Source organism: Dendrobates tinctorius, unplaced genomic scaffold (assembly GCF_039654945.1).
Source record: "Dendrobates tinctorius isolate UK_male_01 unplaced genomic scaffold, ASM3965494v1 ptg000059l, whole genome shotgun sequence".
In the NCBI taxonomy this organism is placed as follows: Eukaryota; Metazoa; Chordata; class Amphibia; order Anura; family Dendrobatidae; genus Dendrobates; species Dendrobates tinctorius.
Genome location: NW_027361727.1, coordinates 17,561,483 through 17,581,439, shown reverse-complemented (window position 1 = coordinate 17,581,439; position 19,957 = coordinate 17,561,483).

Here is a 19,957-nt window from a genome sequence, read left to right as displayed (position 1 = left end):
TAAGCTCATATGGTCAGCGGCGTCTTCTCTCTCCTGTACAGTGTAAGCTCTTATGGTCAGTGGGGTCCTCTCTCTCTCCTGTAGAGTGTAAGCTCTTTTGGTCAGTGGGTCCTCTCTTTCCTGTAGAGTGTAAGCTCTTATGGTGAGCGGAGTCCTCTCTCTCCTGTAGAGTGTAAGCTCTTATGGTCAGCAGGGTCCTCTTTCTCCTGCAGAATGTAAGCTCTTATGGTCAGCGGAGTCCTCTGTCTCCTGTAGAGTGTAAGCTCTTATGGTCAGCGGAGTCCTCTCTCTCTCTCCTGTAGAGTGTAAGCTCTTATGGTCAGCGGGGTCCATTCTCTCTCCTGTAGAGTGTAAGCTCTTATGGTCAGTGGGGTCCTCTCTTTCCTGTAGAGTGTATGCTCTTATGTTGAGCGGAGTCCTCTCTCTCCTGTAGAGTGTAAGCTCTTATGGTCAGCGGGGTCCTCTCTCTCCTGTAGAGTGTAAGCTCTTATGGTCAGCGGCATCCTCTCTCTCCTGTACAGTGTAAGCTCTTCTGGTCAGTGGGGTCCTCTCTCTCTCCTGTAGAGTGTAAGCTCTTATGGTCAGCAGGGTCCTCTTTCTCCTGCAGAATGTAAGCTCTTATGATCAGCGGAGTCCTCTCTCTCCTGTAGAGTGTAAGCTCTTATGGTCAGCGGAGTCCTCTCTCTCTCCTGTAGAGTGTAAGCTCTTATGGTCAGCGGCGTCTTCTCTCTCCTGTACAGTGTAAGCTCTTATGGTCAGTGGGGTCCTCTCTCTCTCCTGTAGAGTGTAAGCTCTTTTGGTCAGTGGGTCCTCTCTTTCCTGTAGAGTGAAAGCTCTTATGGTGAGCGGAGTCCTCTCTCTCCTGTAGAGTGTAAGCTCTTATGGTCAGCAGGGTCCTCTTTCTCCTGCAGAATGTAAGTTCTTATGGTCAGCGGAGTCCTCTCTCTCCTGTAGAGTGTAAGCTCTTATGGTCAGCGGAGTCCTCTCTCTCTCCTGTAGAGTGCAAGCTCTTATGGTCAGCAGGGTCCTTTCTCTCTCCTGTAGAGTGTAAGCTCTTATAGTCAGCGGGGTCCTCTCTGTCCTGTAGAGTGTAAGCTCATATGGTCAGCGGCGTCTTCTCTCTCCTGTACAGTGTAAGCTCTTATGGTCAGTGGGGTCCTCTCTCTCTCCTGTAGAGTGTAAGCTCTTTTGGTCAGTGGGTCCTCTCTTTCCTGTAGAGTGTAAGCTCTTATGGTGAGCGGAGTCCTCTCTCTCCTGTAGAGTGTAAGCTCTTATGGTCAGCAGGGTCCTCTTTCTCCTGCAGAATGTAAGCTCTTATGGTCAGCGGAGTCCTCTGTCTCCTGTAGAGTGTAAGCTCTTATGGTCAGCGGAGTCCTCTCTCTCTCTCCTGTAGAGTGTAAGCTCTTATGGTCAGCGGGGTCCATTCTCTCTCCTGTAGAGTGTAAGCTCTTATGGTCAGTGGGGTCCTCTCTTTCCTGTAGAGTGTATGCTCTTATGTTGAGCGGAGTCCTCTCTCTCCTGTAGAGTGTAAGCTCTTATGGTCAGCGGGGTCCTCTCTCTCCTGTAGAGTGTAAGCTCTTATGGTCAGCGGCATCCTCTCTCTCCTGTACAGTGTAAGCTCTTCTGGTCAGTGGGGTCCTCTCTCTCTCCTGTAGAGTGTAAGCTCTTATGGTCAGCAGGGTCCTCTTTCTCCTGCAGAATGTAAGCTCTTATGATCAGCGGAGTCCTCTCTCTCCTGTAGAGTGTAAGCTCTTATGGTCAGCGGAGTCCTCTCTCTCCCCTGTAGAGTGTAAGCTCTTATGGTCAGCGGGGTCCTTTCTCTCTCCTTTAGAGTGTAAGCTCTTATGGTCAGTGGGGTCCTCTCTTTTCTGTAGAGTGTAAGCTCTTATGGTGAGTGGAGTCATCTCTTTCCTGTAGAGTGTAAGCTCTTATGGTCAGCGGAGTCCTCTCTCTCCTGTAGAGTGTAAGCTCTTATGGTCAGTGAGGTCCTCTCTCTCTCCTGTAGAGTGTAATCTCTTATGGTCAGTGGGGTCCTCTCTTTCCTGTAGAGTGTAAGCTTTTATGGTTAGCGGGGTCCTCTCTCTCCTGTAGAGCGTAGCTCTTATGCTCAGTGGAATCCTCTCTCTCCTGTAGAGTGTAAGCTCTTATGGTCAGCGGGGTCCTTTCTCTCTCCTGTAGAGTGTAAGCTCTTATGGTCAGTGGGGTCCTCTCTGTTCTGTAGAGTGTAAGCTCTTATGGTCAGTGGAGTCCTCTCTCTCTCCTGTAGAGTGTAAGCTCTTATGGTCAGCGGCGTCCTCTCTCTCCTATACAGTGTAAGCTCTTCTGGTCAGTGGGGTCCTCTCTCTTTCCTGTAGAGTGTAAGCTCTTATGGTCAGTGGGGTCCTCTCTTTCCTGTAGAGTGTAAGCTCTTATGGTGAGCGGAGTCCTCTCTCTCCTGTAGAGTGTAAGCTCTTATGGTCAGCGGGGTCCTCTCTCTCCTGTAGAGTGTAAGCTCTTATGGTCAGCAGAGTCCTCTCTCTCCTGTAGAGTGTAAGCTCTTATGGTCAGCGGGGTCCTTTCTCTCTCCTGTAGAGTGTAAGCTCTTATGATCAATAGGGTACTCTCTCTCCTGTAGAGTGTAAGCTCCTATGGTCAGCAGGGTCCTCTCTCTCCTGAAGAGTGTAAGCTTTTATGGTTAGCGGGGTCCTCTCTTTCCTGTAGAGCGTAGCTCTTATGCTCAGTGGAATCCTCTCTCTCCTGTAGAGTGTAAGCTCTTATGGTCAGCGGGGTCCTTTCTCTCTCCTGTAGAGTGTAAGCTCTTATGGTCAGTGGGGTCCTCTCTGTCCTGTAGAGTGTAAGCTCTTATGGTCAGCGGGGTCCTCTCTCTCCTGTAGAGTGTAAGCTCTTATGGTTAGCAGGGTCCTCTCTCTCCTGTAGAGTGTAAGCTCTTATGATCAGTGGAGTCCTCTCTCTCCTGTAGAGTGTAAGCTCTTATGGACAGCGGGGTCCTCTCTGTCCTGTAGAGTGTAAGCTCTTATGGTCAGCGGGGTTCTCTCTCTCCTGTAGAATGTAAGCTCTTATGTTCAGCAGGGTCCTCTCTCTCTCCTGTAGAGTGTAAGCTCCTATGATCAGTGGGGTACTCTCTCCAGTAGAGTGTAAGCTCTTTTGGTCAACGGGGTCCTCTCTCTCCTGTGGAGTGTTAGCTCTAAGGCTACGTTCACACATAGCGGAACTCTCGTGGAAATTACCGCGAGAATTCAGAATTCCATTCCGCGGGAAAATCACATTTTAAATTCCCGCGATTTTCCCGCTGAAAAACTAGCGTTTTGCAAGCGTAATTAGCTTGCAGAATGCTAGTGTTTTCAAAGCGATCTGTAGCATCACTTGGAGAACTGATTGACAGGTTGGTCACACTCGTCAAACATAGTGTTTGACGAGTGTGAAAAAACTTTTTACTATTGAGGCTGCCTATGCGGCATCAATAGTAAAAGATAGGATGTAAAAAATAATAAAAAAAATAAAAAATATTGTTATTCTCACCTTCCGGCGTCCCGCGCAGACTTCCCGCCTCTCTCCACTCTCCCGGTCCCAGTAATCCTTTGCGAGAATTACCGCGATGACGTCCGTTCTCGCGGGATCGTGACTAGTGTTGAGCATTCCAATACCGCAAGTATCGGGTATCGGCCGATACTTGCTGTATCGGAATTCCGATACCGACTTCCGATATTTTTTCAATATCGGAAGTCGGCATCGGAATCGGAAGTTCAAAGTTGATTGACAGCCTGACGTCATCATGATGCGCGGTGTGTGCGCATCATGATGCGCCGTCATTTCGGGCCTTCCGGGGGTCTCTGCCGGCCTGCCGGGGGGCTGTGCCGGCCTGCCGGGGGGCTGTGTGGACTGCCCGGGGTCTGTACCGGCCTGCCGGGGGGCTGTGCCGGCCTGCCGGTGGTCTGTGCACCCTGTGGGGGTCTGTACCGGCCTGCCGGGGGGCTGTGCCGGCCTGCCGGGGGGCTGTGCTGATGTCCGGGGGTCTGTGCAAGCATCGTCTGATGGGACTACAAGTCCCATCTGGCGATGCCTGCTACCATGACAGTGATTGAAACATTAGCCAATGATGGGACAGTAGTAGTCCCATCATCCGGCTAATGTGTTAAATGTTAAAAAAAAAAAAAAAAAAAAAAAAAAATACTACATACATACTACATGCATGCTACATACATACTACATGCTACATACATACTACATACATACTACATACATACTACATACATACCACATATATACTACATACATACTACATACATAACACATATATACTACATACATACTACATAAATACTACATACATACTACATATATACTACATGCTACATACATACTACATGCTACATACATACTACATACATACTACATGCATGCTACATACATACTACATATATACTACATGCATGCTACATACATACTACATGCTACATACATACTACATATATACTACATACATACTACATACATACTACATGCATGCTACATACATACTACATGCTACATACATACTACATATATACTACATGCATGCTACATACATACTACATGCTACATACATACTACATAAATACTACATACATACTACATACATACTACATGCATGCTACATACATACTACATGCTACATACATACTACATATATACTACATGCATGCTACATACATACTACATGCTACATACATACTACATATATACTACATACATACTACATACATACTACATGCATGCTACATACTACATGCATGCTACATACATACTACATATATACTACATGCATGCTACATACATACTACATGCTACATACATACTACATATATACTACATGCATGCTACATACATACTGCATGCTACATGCATGCTACATACATACTACATACATACTACATGCTACATACATACCACATATATACTACATACATACTACATACAATACATTCATACAATACATACATAGACATACAGTACATATAACATAGAGTAACATACTTACCAATACTTGTCACATTGTTCCCCGAAGCCATTGTCTTTTACGGAATAAATATTAACATAACAAACCACAAAAATACTCATCCATGATCCGAAGCAGTCCACGAGTGTGTCCCACGACGATCTTGGGTAGAGAACTGCAGCATCAGCTGTTGCTGCCGTTCTCTACGGGCTGCAGGAATCCAATGACGGAAGGTAGGTATCCTTCTGCACTGTATTCCTCCGCCACTTAAAAAAAAAAAAAGTCCCTAGTCTCACTTTATGCCATTGCTGTGTGGGAAATTCCCACGCATACCACATAGGTCCCACGCATACCACATAGGTCCCACATAGGTCCCTAGTCTCACTTTATGCCATTGCTGTGTGGGAAATTCCCACGCAGCAATGGCATAAAGTGAGACTAGGGACTTTTTTTTTTTTTAAGTGGCGGAGGAATACAGTGCGGAAGGATACCTACCTTCTGTCATTGGATTCCTGCAGCCCGTAGAGAACGGCAGCAACAGCTGATGCTGCAGTTCTCTACCCAAGATCGTCGTGGGACACACTCGTGGACTGCTTCGGATCGTGGGTGAGTATTTTTGTGGTTTGTTATGTTAATATTTATTCCGTAAAAGACAATGGCTTCGGGGAACAATGTGACAAGTATTGGTAAGTATGTTACTCTATGTTATATGTACTGTATGTCTATGTATGTATTGTATGAATGTATTGTATGTAGTATGTATGTAGTATATATGTGGTATGTATGTAGCATGTAGTATGTATGTAGTATGTATGTAGCATGCATGTAGCATGCAGTATGTATGTAGCATGCATGTAGTATATATGTAGTATGTATGTAGCATGTAGTATGTATGTAGCATGCATGTAGTATATATGTAGTATGTATGTAGCATGTAGTATGTATGTAGCATGCATGTAGTATGTAGCATGCATGTAGTATGTATGTAGTATGTATGTAGTATATATGTAGTATGTATGTAGCATGCATGTAGTATATATGTAGTATGTATGTAGCATGTAGTATGTATGTAGCATATATGTAGTATGTATGTAGTATGTATGTAGCATGCATGTAGTATATATGTAGTATGTATGTAGTATATATGTAGTATGTATGTAGCATGTAGTATGTATGTAGCATGCATGTAGTATATATGTAGTATGTATGTAGCATGTAGTATGTATGTAGCATATATGTAGTATGTATGTAGTATGTATGTAGCATGCATGTAGTATATATGTAGTATATATGTAGTATATATGTAGTATGTATGTAGCATGTAGTATGTATGTAGCATATATGTAGTATGTATGTAGTATGTATGTAGCATGCATGTAGTATATATGTAGTATGTATGTAGCATATATGTAGTATGTATGTAGCATGTAGTATATATGTAGTATGCATGTTGCATGCATGTAGTATATATGTAGTATGTATGTTGCATGTAGTATGTATGTAGTATGTATGTTGCATGTAGTATATATGTAGTATGAATGTAGCATGTATGTAGTATGTAGTATGAATGTAGCATGTATGTAGTATGCATGTTGTATGTATGTAGCATGTAATTTTTTTTTTTTTTTTTTTTTTTTTTTACATTCAACACATTAGCCGGATGATGGGACTACTACTGTCCCATCATTGGCTAATGTGTCAATCACTGTCATGGTAGCAGACATCGCCCGATGGGACTTGTAGTCCCATCGGACGATGCCTGCACAGACCCCCGAAGCCTGCACAGCCCCCCGGCAGGCCGGCACAGCCCCCCGGAGCCTGCACAGCCCCCCGGCAGGCCGGCACAGCCCCCCGGCAGGCCGGCACAGCCCACCGGAGCCTGCACAGCCCCCCTGGCAGGCCGGCACAGCCCCACGGCAGGTCGGCACAGACCACCGGAGCCTGCACAGACCCCCTGGCAGGCCGGCACAGCCCCCCGAAAGGCCCGTACAGACCCCAGAGAGGCTGTACAAGGGAAAAACAGGATTTTTCTTATTCCGATACCGGAAGTCCCATAGACTTGAATGGGACTTCCGGTATCGGAATCGGCGATACCGATACTTTTTTTTAAGATCGGCCGATCCATTCCGATCCGATACTTTGAAGTATCGGACGGTATCGCTCAACTCTAATCGTGACGTCTCGCGGTCATTCGCGATGACGTCGCGCGAATGACAGCGAGACTTCGCGATCCCGCGAGAACGGACGTCATCGCGGTAATTCTCGCAAAGGATTACTGGGACCAGGAGCATGGAGAGAGGCGGGAAGGCTGCGTGGGATGCCGGAAGGTGAGAAAAACAATATTTTTTATTTTAATTCTATTTTTTACAGGGATATGGTACCCAGAGCCTGAAGGACAGTCTCCTCTCCTCTGGACCGTGGGTACCATCCGCAAATGTTCTGCTTACTTTTCGCATGGTGGGCACAGCCACATGAGGAAAGTAAGCAGAACAATGCATTCCTATGGGTGTGGGATCGCCGCGATTCCTCTAAATTAATGAGCATGCTGCGTTTTTTACCGCGAAGCGATTCTGCCGCGGTAAAAAGTGCAGCATTAGCACAGCATTGCGGAATCCCATAGGAATGCATGGGATGCTTATTTTTTGCGCTTTCGCTGCAAAATTGCGCGGTTAAAACCGCCACGTGTGAACTCCGCCTTATGGTCAGTGGGGTCCTCTCTCTCTCCCGTAGAGTTTAAGCTCTTATGGTCAGCGGGGTCCTCTCTCCTGTAGAGTGTAAGCTCTTGTGGCCAGTGGTGTCCTCTCTCTCCTGTAGAGTGTAAGCTCTTATAGTCAGTGATGTCCTCTCTCTCTCCTGTAGCGTGTAAGCTCTTATGGTCAGCAGGGTCCTCTCTCTCTCTTCTGTAGAGTGTAAGCTCTTATGGTCAGCGGGATCCTCTCTTTCTCCTATAGAGTGTAAGCTCTTATGGTCAGCAGAGTCCTCTCTCTCTCGTAGAGTGTAAGCTCTTATGGTCAGTGGAGTCCGCTCTTTCTCCTGCAGAGTGTAAGTTCTTATGGTCAGCGGGGTCCTCTCTTTCTTCTGTAGAGTGCAAGTTCTTATGGTCAGTGGGGTCCTCTCTCTCCTGTAGAGTGTAAGCTCTTATGGTCAGTGGGGTCCTCTCTCTCCTGTAGAGTGTAAGCTCTTATGGTCAGCAGGGTTCGTCTCTCTCTCTCCTGTAGAGTGTAAGCTCTTATTGTCAGTGGAGTCCTCTCTCTGTCCTGTAGAGTGTAAGCTCTTATGGTCAGCGGGGTCCATTCTCTCTCCTGTAGAGTGTAAGTTCTTATGGTCAGCGGGGTCCTCGCTCTCTCTCTCCTGTAGAGTGTAAGCTCTTATGGTCAGCGGGGTCCTCTCTATCCGGTAGAATGTAAGCTCTTATGGTTAGCGGGGTCCTCTCTCTCTTGTAGAGTGTAAGCTCTTATGATCAGTGGAGTCCTCTCTCTCCTGTAGAGTGTAAGCTCTTATGGTCAGCGGGGTCCATTCTCTCTCCTGTAGAGTGTAAGTTCTTATGGTCAGCGGGGTCCTCGCTCTCTCTCTCCTGTAGAGTGTAAGCTCTTATGGTCAGCAGGGTTCCTCTCTCTCCTGTAGAGTGTAAGCTCTTATGATCAGTGGGGTCCTCGCTCTCCTATAGAGTGTAAGCTCTTATGGTCAGCGGGGTCCTCTCTCTCCTGTAGAGTGTAAGCTCTTATGGTCAGCGGAGTCCTCTCTCTCCTGTAGAGTGTAAGTTCTTATGGTCAGCGGGTCCTCTCTCTCTCTCCTGTAGAGTGTAAGCTCTTATAGTCAGTGGGGTCCTCTCTTTCTTCTCTAGAGTGTAAGTTCTTATGGTCAGCAGGGTACTCTCTCTCTCTCCTGTAGAGTGTAAGCTCTTATGGTCAGTTGGGTCCTCTCCTGTAGAGTGTAAGCTCTTATGGTCAGCGCGGTCCTCTCTCTCCTGTAGAGTGTAAGCTCTTACCGTCAGCAGGGTCCTCGCTCTCTCTCCTGTAGAGTGTAAGCTCTTATGGTCAGTGGGGTCCTCGCTCTCTCTCCTGTAGAGTGTAAGCTCTTATGGTCAGCAGGGTCCTCTCTCTCTCCTGTAGAGTGTAAATTCTTATGGTCAGCGGGGTCCTCGCTCTCTCTCTCTTGTAGAGTGTAAGCTCTTATGGTCAGCAGGGTTCCTCTCTCTCCTGTAGAGTGTAAGCTCTTATGATCAGTGGGGTCCTCTCTCTCCTGTAGAGTGTGAGCGCTTATGATCAGCGGGGTCCTCTCTCTCCTGTATAGTGTAAGCTCTTATAGGTGTTCTGCCCATCTAGTGGTGGCTGAATTTATAGCTGTGTCTTTACTAGCATTTACAGCCTGTGTCTTTAACAGAGTGTTGCATTGTGGGTTGAAGCAATGTGTTCTGGGATGAGGAAGATGCCATTTTATTCTGTGTATTTCATAAGGACACAGGTGTTTTTTGTCCTCCTGTAACTCCCCTACTTGAGTTGGTTATCCGGGTAAAGCATATCTGGTAAGATTAATATCTTTTCTTACAATGCAGTGTTGTACAGAGATGTTATTAACTGTATGGCAGCCAGTGCTCAGTAGATATAATTAGACACCTGTGTGTTTCTATGTAAAGTTTGCATCTGTTAGGAACGGCGGAACGCACTAAATAAAAATAAATAATAAAGTGCGTTCGCCACTCGGGGTCCACCGTGCAGTAGATGTTACACCACTGCTAGGTAATAACAGACGAGCAATATGGCGGTATAATGCGCACGGGTTCAACTTCACCTGAAGTGCGCAGTGCGGGCTCTGTGCACACACAGAGGCGCCGCAACATAAACATACAAAAACTCTGAGCCTGTTAGTGTCACAGGTCTCAGGTAAATGCACACACGGTATCTGGTCACAGGAGCAGGACCTAAGACAGAGGAGCTGCGTCTGTCTAGACCTACCGTGTGTGCGGCATCGCTACTGCAAGCGCCAAGAAGGACTGCAACTGCAGCGCGGCGTAGGACACTGCCGCTCGACGACAAAGCTAGAAAGCAAGCGCAATGTCGGACGCTAGCGTAGAGGTGCTAGCGTAGAGGTGCTAGCGTAGACAGTGGCCTAAGACTTGCCACTGACTGGCGCTGACTGCTGAACTAATTCCCTATCCACATGCGTAATATCAGAGGGAAGGGGTTTCAAATGAGTCAGTCACCAGAATCATACATCCGTCACCATTCACACATCTAGCAAATATAACCTATACTAGCGCATGGCCAAACGGTCATGCGCGCTTGTTATAGCCATGCGGGACCTTCCAGATCTCCGAGATGGACCAATGAGATCAGAAACAGGACCTGAGCATATGACTCCTGATCTCCAATGGGAGATCGTCTCGTGAGCATGCCCAGTAGGAGCACAGAGGGACTTAGTCTCTGGAGCGGTCTGCTGCAAAGTAATCTCCTCTGCAGTAGATAGACAGCAGGAGACTGCAGAATGTGAGGCTCTGGATTCCTGCAGAGCAGACGCAGAAACCCGACGCCTAACAGCATCACACTGTATACTTCCTGTAACTGTGTTAACTGTGTGATCATCTGCCCAATACTTACCCATGTTTGTATTCTTTATAGTTTTACCGCATGTTCTATACTCTTCACCAATAAGCCAGTTAGACTACAGAGAACAGTCTGCTTATTTTGGAAGATAGAAGGTGGTTTATGCTGTATGCTAGAGTGCACACTGTGTATGAATGTTGAACAATAGGGTTTTCGCTCTCCCTATTTATCCTTTCTCCTATGTGTATTTTCCAAGCAAGCACAAGCTTTCCAGTATTGAGATTCATACAAATTTGTTTGCCGCAAATCAATTTTTTTTCTGAAGCTGGAGAATTTGAATGTCAAAAGATCAGCTTATCGCTAATCAAAATCCATATAACTATACATCAGTTCAAAACAAATGAATAAGCTGCACATAAAGTACAGTAAAAATGTTTAAGTAGCACTCCTATCAAAGTTTTTATTCTTGTAAAATATAGCAGTCATTATATTATAGAACACTGGGTACTTACAATTGCTCATTTTGCCCTTCTATCCAGTTAATTCTTCTCTTTTCAATTAGGTCTATGACATCATATGATTAGAAAGAGACTAGCTAAATACTTCTAAGCTCCATGTAGAAATAGGAAATCTATTTTCCCTGCATGAGTCATCATTAGAACTGCAATTCTACATTACTGCAAATTCCCTGGCAGGGGAAGGAGTGAAGAAGCTGGGTCAGGAGTTGAAGAGGAGATTGAGCTTGCCTGTTAGTTACTTTGTAGTAAGGTAGAATTGTAGTTCTAATGATTAGAGTTGAGCGACTTTTGGTTTTTTAGGGTCGAGTTTCGTTTTGTGAAACCCGACTTTTCCAAAAGTCGGGTCGAGCAAGATCGGCCGATTATAGGGAAAAGTCGGGGTCGTCCCGAAACACGAAACCCAATGTAAGTCAATGGGGAATAAAAGTCGGCAGTGAGAGGAGGACAGGAAACACACCTACAGTGCCCATTTGAATGCCAAAAGCATCAATTCTTCTTACTTAAGCTTGTGAACCTTAATTAACTTCATAATACAAGTTACGCACTGAAAAATGGGGGTTATTTGGCTAAAGTTGTGGGGGGGTAGGGCTGGCTCCAGGTTTTCATGTGCCCTGGGCGAAAGAGCGCCCCTTTAACACATATCACAACTCATCATGCTCCGATACGGCAGATAAATAGCGGTATAGTACAATGAAAAATACTTCACTTTTTACATCTCATGACGAGGCCCATCTATTTCTCCATACAGAATCATTGGTCCCATATAATGTTTGAAACAGTATATGATGAGCTCCACATAATGCTACAGTATATGTTGGTCCCCATGGATGAAGCTCCACTGTCTTATGGGCCCAAATAATGCTCCAAACATAATGGGCCCCATTTCTAATGCTCTAGTGTATAATGGGCCCTGTAAATGCTGCTCCAGTGTCTGATGTCCACCTTTGGAATGTTCCAGTGTATGGTGGGCCCCATCTATCATTCTCCAGAGTGTAGTGCTCCCCAAAAATTGCTGTCCCAACATTGAAAACAATCAAATAAGTCTCCTCGCTAGGGAATCCCTGTACTAGTCTGGACTCCTCGTCGTCCCCATCTTCCATCTCACTGCACAGTATTTCAACCTTGCAAGTGCTGTGATCCTGAACAAGCAGGGGGGGCCCACTCGTTGGCGACGGCACTGGCACAGGGCCCCTGATAGTACGGTGGTGTGTCTGATGGCGGGTGGGCCGAACCTGCACTTTCATCTGCAGCTTCCTCTTTGTCACCGTGTAAGATGGAACTGTATATGGGAAGGGTAACCTGAGTTTCATCAGGGTCAGATTCAGGCCGTGTAGCGTGCGAGGGGAATGTAGTGGTCTGGGTCAATGTACCAGCAGATTCATCGAGCAGTGGCTGGGCATCAGTGCACTTGTGTCGCCCCCAGGAGTACGGTCGCCACAGTGGCATTACCTTCCTCCTAGGGAGTGTGATGTCATGCTTGGGAGCAACGAAGGATCTCTCTAGCAGGTTAACTGATTGGGCGGCGTTATTCCCACGAGTCATGACCCTCCAAACAGCGTTCATGAAGGCAAAGTGTTTGTTTTACGTGGGCAGTATGGTTGCAAAGCTGAACCTTAAAGGAATGTCCAGAAGGGCACCACCAGGAGTGGAGCGTACGGTTAAATTCGACTCCACCTGGGAAACCTCAACCATGCCAGCTACAGAAAAGATGCACAGATTGCAAGCTTAATTCCGTTAACGAACGAGACTCCGTCATGCCCCGCGGTCCGAGTCCGGCTTACTAGAGGGACACGTGAGGCTCTGGCACATGAGATTGGCCAATAACTGGTGTGTCATGCCCTTACATGTCCGTGGCTGCATGTGTGCTACACTGAAAAGGCCAGCGTTTGTCGCTTACAGGTGCAGATAACCCGCTGAACAACGTTAGTGATGGGGATCACTGATTACAATTATTACCCGCGAACGATGATTTCCCAGAAAGTGCAGGTCAACCGCAGTTCCGGAATTAGGCCTAACCGTCATTCCTGAAAAAATGAAAAACTTACGTGTGCAAACCACAGGTGCTGTAACTTGCTTAACAGCTCGCCAGCCGTTCTCACGCCCAGTATGGATTACACGTGATTGCACAAAGGTGAGAAAGGGTACCGTATCCCAGGATAACATGTATGGATAGCGTACACATTCAAAAGATATGTCTATACATCAGGAGGCAGGCTCAGACGGTGTTAGGCCCAGTATGGCTTGCACGTGATTGCACAAAGGTGAGAAAGGGTACCGTATCCCAGGATAACATGTATGTATAGCGTACACATTCAAAAGATATGTATATACATCAGGAGGCAGGCTCAGATGGTGTTAGGCCCAGTATGGATTGCACGTGATTGCACAAAGGTGAGAAAGGGTACCGTATCCCCGGATAACATGTATGGATAGCGTACACATTCAAAATATATGTCTATACATCAGGAGGCAGGCTCAGACGGTGTTAGGCCCAGTATGGCTTGCAAGTGATTGCACAAAGGTGAGAAAGGGTACCGTATCCCCGGATAACATGTATGTATAGCGTACACATTCAAAATATATGTCTATACATCAGGAGGCAGGCTCAGACGGTGTCAGGCACAGTATGGATTTGACGGCCCAGACTACACAGCGGAGGAGCAGGGAGAGGTAAAGATTGCAAATGCTGGGGCCCTGCCCAAGCAAGGGGGGCCCACTCGTGGGCGTCGGTACTGGCACTGGGCCCCTCATAGTACGGTGGTGTGTCTGACGGCGGGTGTGCACCACCACCGTCAGAGACACTTGATTGCACTATGAGGGACCCTGTGCCAGTGCCCGCGCCCAAGAGTCGGCCTACCCACCTGTCCAGGGCAACGGCACTCGCACGCTGTCATGCGCTAGGTGGTGACCCCGGCCATGGGGGGGGAGTCAGCACAGTTAGGGAGTTTTAGAAAGTGGCATATGTTGATGTTGGACATTCAGCTGATGCAAAAGGCGAAATAGGTCAAGTCCCTGGAAGAGGTGGACCAAAGCAAGCCATTTTTCTGTCACCCTATGTGTCATCAGGGGAAGGTGGGACAAAATCCTTGGAAACCCATGCGTGGTTCATTTTAATGAAGGTTAGATCATCCACATTTTGGGTTGACAGACGGGTCCTTTTTTCTGTCAGGATTGATCCAGCTGCACTGAAGACTCTTTCCGATAGCACACTTGCAGCTGGGCAAGCGAGCTCCTGTAAGGCATATTGTGCCAATTCAGGCCAGGTGTCCAGTTTAGCGGCCCAATAGTCAAAGGGGAATGACCTGTGTGGGAGAACATCGATATGGGAGGAAAAGTAGTTTGCAACCATAGTTGACAACTGCTGTCTCCTGTCACTTTCCATCGATGCAGTATTACCAGTTGTGTGAGCGGTCCGTGAAAAATCAGTCCACAACATTGTCATGAAACCCCTGTCTCCAACGCCACTTCTGCTGTGTGCACCATGAACACCTCTGCCAAGCTGCCCCCGGCCCGTACGGCTCGTGTGAGAACCATCACCGCTGCTGTGTGCTGGGAATGCCTCAAGCAGCCGATTTACCAGAGTTGCTTGTTTATTAGCCAATATTAGGTCAAGGTTCTCCTGTGGCATGATGTTTTGTAATTTGCCTTTATAGCGTGGATCCAGGATGCTGGCCAACCAGTAGTCATCATCGTTCATCATTTTGGCAATGCGGGGGTCCCTTTTTAGGATCTGCAAGGCATAATCTGACATGTGGGCCAATGTTCCCGGTGTCAATGATGCACTGCGAGTGCTGGGTGGAGGAGCACTTTCTGGCAAATCCACATCCCTCCAGTCACGCACAAACCCTGTACCAGACCTTGCCACGCCAATATTTTCACTTGCCCCACGAGATGCATCCTCCTCCCCTAAGTAATCATCCCCATCATCATCCTCCTCCTCCTCTTCTTCCTTCACCTCGTCCAGGAGAGGTCCCTGAGCAGACAATGGCTGAATGTCATCAAGGATTCCCTCCTCCTCTTCCTCCTCATCAACATTGGCTGCAGACGCCTGCTCCTTAAGGTGCGTAAAAGTTTGCATGAGCAGACACATAAGTGGGATGCTCATGCTTAGGATGGTGTCGTCTGCGCTTACCAGCCGTGTGCATTCCTCAAAACACTGAAGGACTTTACAGAGGTCTTTCAGCTTCGACCACTGCACACCTGTCAACTCCATGTCTGCTCTCAAAGTGCCTGGCCGTGTATCCTCCCACAAATGCATTATGGCCTGCCTCTGCTCGCACAGCCGCTCCACCATGTGCAGGGTGGAGTTCCACCTTGTTGCAATGTCGATAATGAGGCGGTGGTTGGGAAGGTGGAGCAATCGCTGCAGCTTCTGCATACGAACGGAGTGTACAGGCGACCGGCGGATGTGCGCGCACAGTCTTCGCACCTTCTGGAGCAGGGCTGTTAACTCCGGATAATTTTTGAGGAAGCACTGCACCACCAGGTTCAAGGTGTGAGCCAAGCAAGGTATGTGGCTGAGTTTTGAAAGGCCTATGGCTGCCACAAAATTACGGCCGTTATCACTAACTACCTTGCCTGCCTCAAGATGTACACTGCCAAGCCATGAATCAGTTTGTCGATTCAAGTACTCGGCCAGCACCTCAGCGGTGTGTCTGTCGCCCAAACACATCATCTGCAACACAGCCTGCTGACGCTTTCCACTAGCTGCTCGATAGGGGGACACCTCGTGTGCAACAGTGGCAGCTGCAGATGGAGTGCTCGTACGACTGCGCTCTGTGGACAAGCTTTCACTTCTGGAGGAGGAGGAGGAGGAGGGTCGAACGCCTACAGCCAACTGTTTCCTATACCGTGGGCTAGGCAGCACTGTCCCACCACCGCTGTCCCCTGTGGACCCTGCATCCACCACATTAACCCAGTGCGCAGTGATGGACACGTAACGGCCCTGGCCATGCCGACTGGACCATGCATCAGTTGTGAGGTGCACCTTTCCACTCACAGACTGCTTGAGTGCATGGACAATGCGGTCTTTTACATGATGGTGGAGGGCTGGGATGGCTTTGCGAGAGAAGAAGTGGCGACTGGGTAGGTCATAGCGTGGTACTGCATAGGCCATGAGTTCGCGGAAAGCTGCGCTTTCCACCAACCGATAGAGCATCATCTCAAACGAGATTAGTTTGGCAATGTGGGCGTTCAAACCCAGTGTACGCGGATGAGAGACTGAGTACTTTCTTGACCTACTCATAGTGTCTGGGAGGGTGAGCTGGACTTGAGAGCTGCATATGGTGGAAGTAGCGGTGGACAGGGTGGACTGAGAGAGGGTTGATGATGGTGATGGAGTTGGTGTTCTTTCTGATGGCCTAGATTCAGTATTTCGTTGATATAACAGTGGGATTCCCTGACTGCTGTGGCCTTGCAACGACACCTCAACATTTGCTGCTGTGCTAACTGGTGGGCTTACAGTGGGGGAAACAATGTAGCGTTGTTGACTACCTTCTTTGTGATCAGTTGCACATGTGGCACTTGAGGTTTGGTGTTGTGTCCACGCTTGCAAGTGCATGGTGGTTAAATGTCTAAGCATGCAACTGGTATTCAAATTTTTCAGATTTTTCCCTCGGCTAAAGGTCTTTGCGCACTTCTTACAGATAACCTTGGCCTGATCATGAGGATTTTGTTCAAAAAAGTGCCACACTGCACTCTTCCTACTTTGGCAGACATTTTGCGGCCTAGCACGCTGTGATCTTTTGACCCTCTGGACAAGCTGTCCAGCAACTCTTTTGATTTTTGGAACCTGTCTTTGGAGTGCTCCGGGCCTGCCAGATAACAGCTGTTGCGATGTCGATGTCTGCTGTGGATGCTCCTCCTCATCTGAGCTATTGGAAGCAGCACCCTCTTCCACCAATGGATGCCAATCTGGGTCAGCAACTGGGTCATCCATCACCTCCTCTTCAATGTCATGTGCACCTTCCTCTGTGTCACCGTGTATGGTGGTATAGTGTGCGGGAAGGGGCACCTGAGTCTCATCAGGGTCAGAATCTGGCTCTGTACACTGCGAGGACAATGTAGTGCTCTGAGTGAATGTACCAACAGAATCATCTATCAGCGGCTGTGAATCAGTGCACTCCATGTCAGATTCATCTTGGCCTGGGTAATTCACCATTTCACTTGATAATCCAGGCATGGTATGTGAAAACAGCTCCATGGAGTAATCAGTAGTATGGCCTGCGTCATCCTTCAATCTTGGTTGGGGTGAAGGACACAAGGAAAGGTGTGGTTCATGAACATGAGCCTCCAATGACGACTCAGTGCTTTTATTTTTTACAACTTCAGAAGAGGAGGCGATAGAGCTGGAGGCTGAGTCAGCAATGTAAGACAAAACTTTTTCCTGAAGCTCTGGCTTTAAAAGCGGTTTGCCAACTCTTTGAAAACTAAGCCTTTGAGGCCTTGTGGAGCCAGATGATGACGCAGGCTCAACACCTCCTGCATTCGGTCCTATTTTTCTTTTGCCACTACCATCAGATCCACCACCAACACCATCATTACCAGCTGCCAACCCCCGCCCAATTCCACGGCCTCTTCCACCAGCCTTCCTCATTTTTGGTAGAAATGTAGACAAAATCCAACAAACTATATAGTAATGTAAAACAAGGTACAAGGTGTCTATAGGACAGGGGAGATTTTGAATTTCTGCAGACATTTGTGGACACTGGACACTTTTGGATTGTGTGAGGCCCACTGAATATCAGAGCGCTATGTCACAGGCTCGATGGCACAGGTGTGAAAAAAGTGACTACAGGATAAGGGAGATTTTGAATTTCTGCAGACACTAGTGGACACTGGACACTTTTGGATTGTGTGAGGCCCACTGAATATCAGAGCGCTATGTCACAGGCTCGATGGCACAGGTGTGAAAAAAGTGACTACAGGATAAGGGAGATTTTGAATTTCTGCAGACACTAGTGGACACTGGACACTTTTGGATTGTGTGAGGCCCACTGAATATCAGAGGGCTATGTCACAGGCTCGATGGCACAGGTGTGAAAAAAGTGACTACAGGATAAGGGAGATTTTGAATTTCTGCAGACACTAGTGGACACTGGACACTTTTGGATTGTGTGAGGCCCACTGAATATCAGAGCACTATGTCACAGGCTCGATGGCACAGGTGTGAAAAAAGTGACTACAGGATAAGGGAGATTTTGAATTTCTGCAGACACTAGTGGACACTGGACACTTTTGGATTGTGTGAGGCCCACTGAATATCAGAGCGCTATGTCACAGGCTCGATGGCATAGGTGTGAAAAAAGTGACTACAGGATAACGGAGATTTTGAATTTCTGCAGACACTAGTGGACACTGGACAATTTTGGATTGTGTGAGGCCCACTGAATATCAGAGCGCTATGTCACAGGCTCGATGGCACAGGTGTGAAAAAAGTGACTACAGGTTAAGGGAGATTTTGAATTTCTGCAGACACTAGTGGACACTGGACACTTTTGGATTGTGTGAGGCCCACTGAATATCAGAGCAGTATGTCACAGGCTCGATGGCACAGGTGTGAAAAAAGTGACTACAGGATAAGGGAGATTTTGAATTTCTGCAGACACTTGTGGACACTGGACACTTCTGGATTGTGTGAGGCCCACTGACGCTGTATGGTGTGAAAAAATGCACGCTCAGTACCTCAGCAGGACAAAAAAAAAATTGGGATTGCTTTTAAAAAAGCAGTTTGCAGAGCAGTGGGTAAACAGCAATGCAGCTGTCAGGAAGCCTTAGAAGGCAGCCTAACAACTAACACCGCTGATCCACCACAATATAGCCTCCCCTTGCACTGCACACACAGTGACTGGTGTGTTGTACAGGCAAAATCGCTAGCAGCAGAAGCAGTTTTTTTTTCTTCTTCCCTGCCTAACGCTCTCCCTACAGAATCAGCAACCTCTCCCTATGCTAAGATCGGCAGAAGTAAGATGGCGGTCGGCGTGCACGCCCTTTTATAACCCCTGTGACGCCCACCAAAGCAAGCCAATCACTTGCATGCCCTTCTGAAAGATGGTGGCGACCCCTGTCTATGTCATCACGTTGCCCACAGTGTCCGTGGATCCTGATTGGCTGAAAAAGAGCGCAAAACAAACTTTTGAAACGCTACTTTGGCGCGTAAGTCGCCGACCTCGTGGCCGACCTCATCCTAGGGTCGGGTTCCGTTTCATGAAACCCGACTTTGCCAAAAGTCGGCGACTTTTGAAATTTTTCGACCCGTTTCGCTCAACTCTACTAATGATGATTCATGGAGGGAAAAGAGACTTCCTGTTTTTACAAAAAGCTTAGAAGCATTCCACTAGTCTGTTTTAAATCATGTGATGTTATAGACCTAATATAAAAGATAAGAATTAATTGGGTAAAATAGCAAAATGAGCAATTGTAAATACACAATGCTATATACAGTACTGTATATGATATACTATATATATGATTTCTGAATTGTCTGATCATCAGAAATGCCACAGATTCAAATGAGAGATTGTAAGATTTACATGACAAATTGTGGATGCATATAAATGTAGAAATGAAATAATAAAGGTCACTATAAACCACATATGGATGCGAACAAATGAAAATATACAAAAAAAAAGTGCTATACAGAACATCACATAACATATAGACAAAAATCCCAGGATAATCTTTACACACATTGTGCCAAAGTTGCTAGCCAGCCACCAACCCCAATGTGTGTTTTGCATCTGCAGCTTCTTCAGGGGTCGTGGTTGTAATCAGTCCCAAAGCCTCCTAAATGTTCAGTCCAGTCTGTCCTTCATATGATCAGAACTCAGTCATTCACAGCACAATTTGTGGCACATGTGCACCTGATCTCACAGCTCTTGAGATGTTTCCTGTTAGTCAAGCCAAACTGAGCATATCTGGGT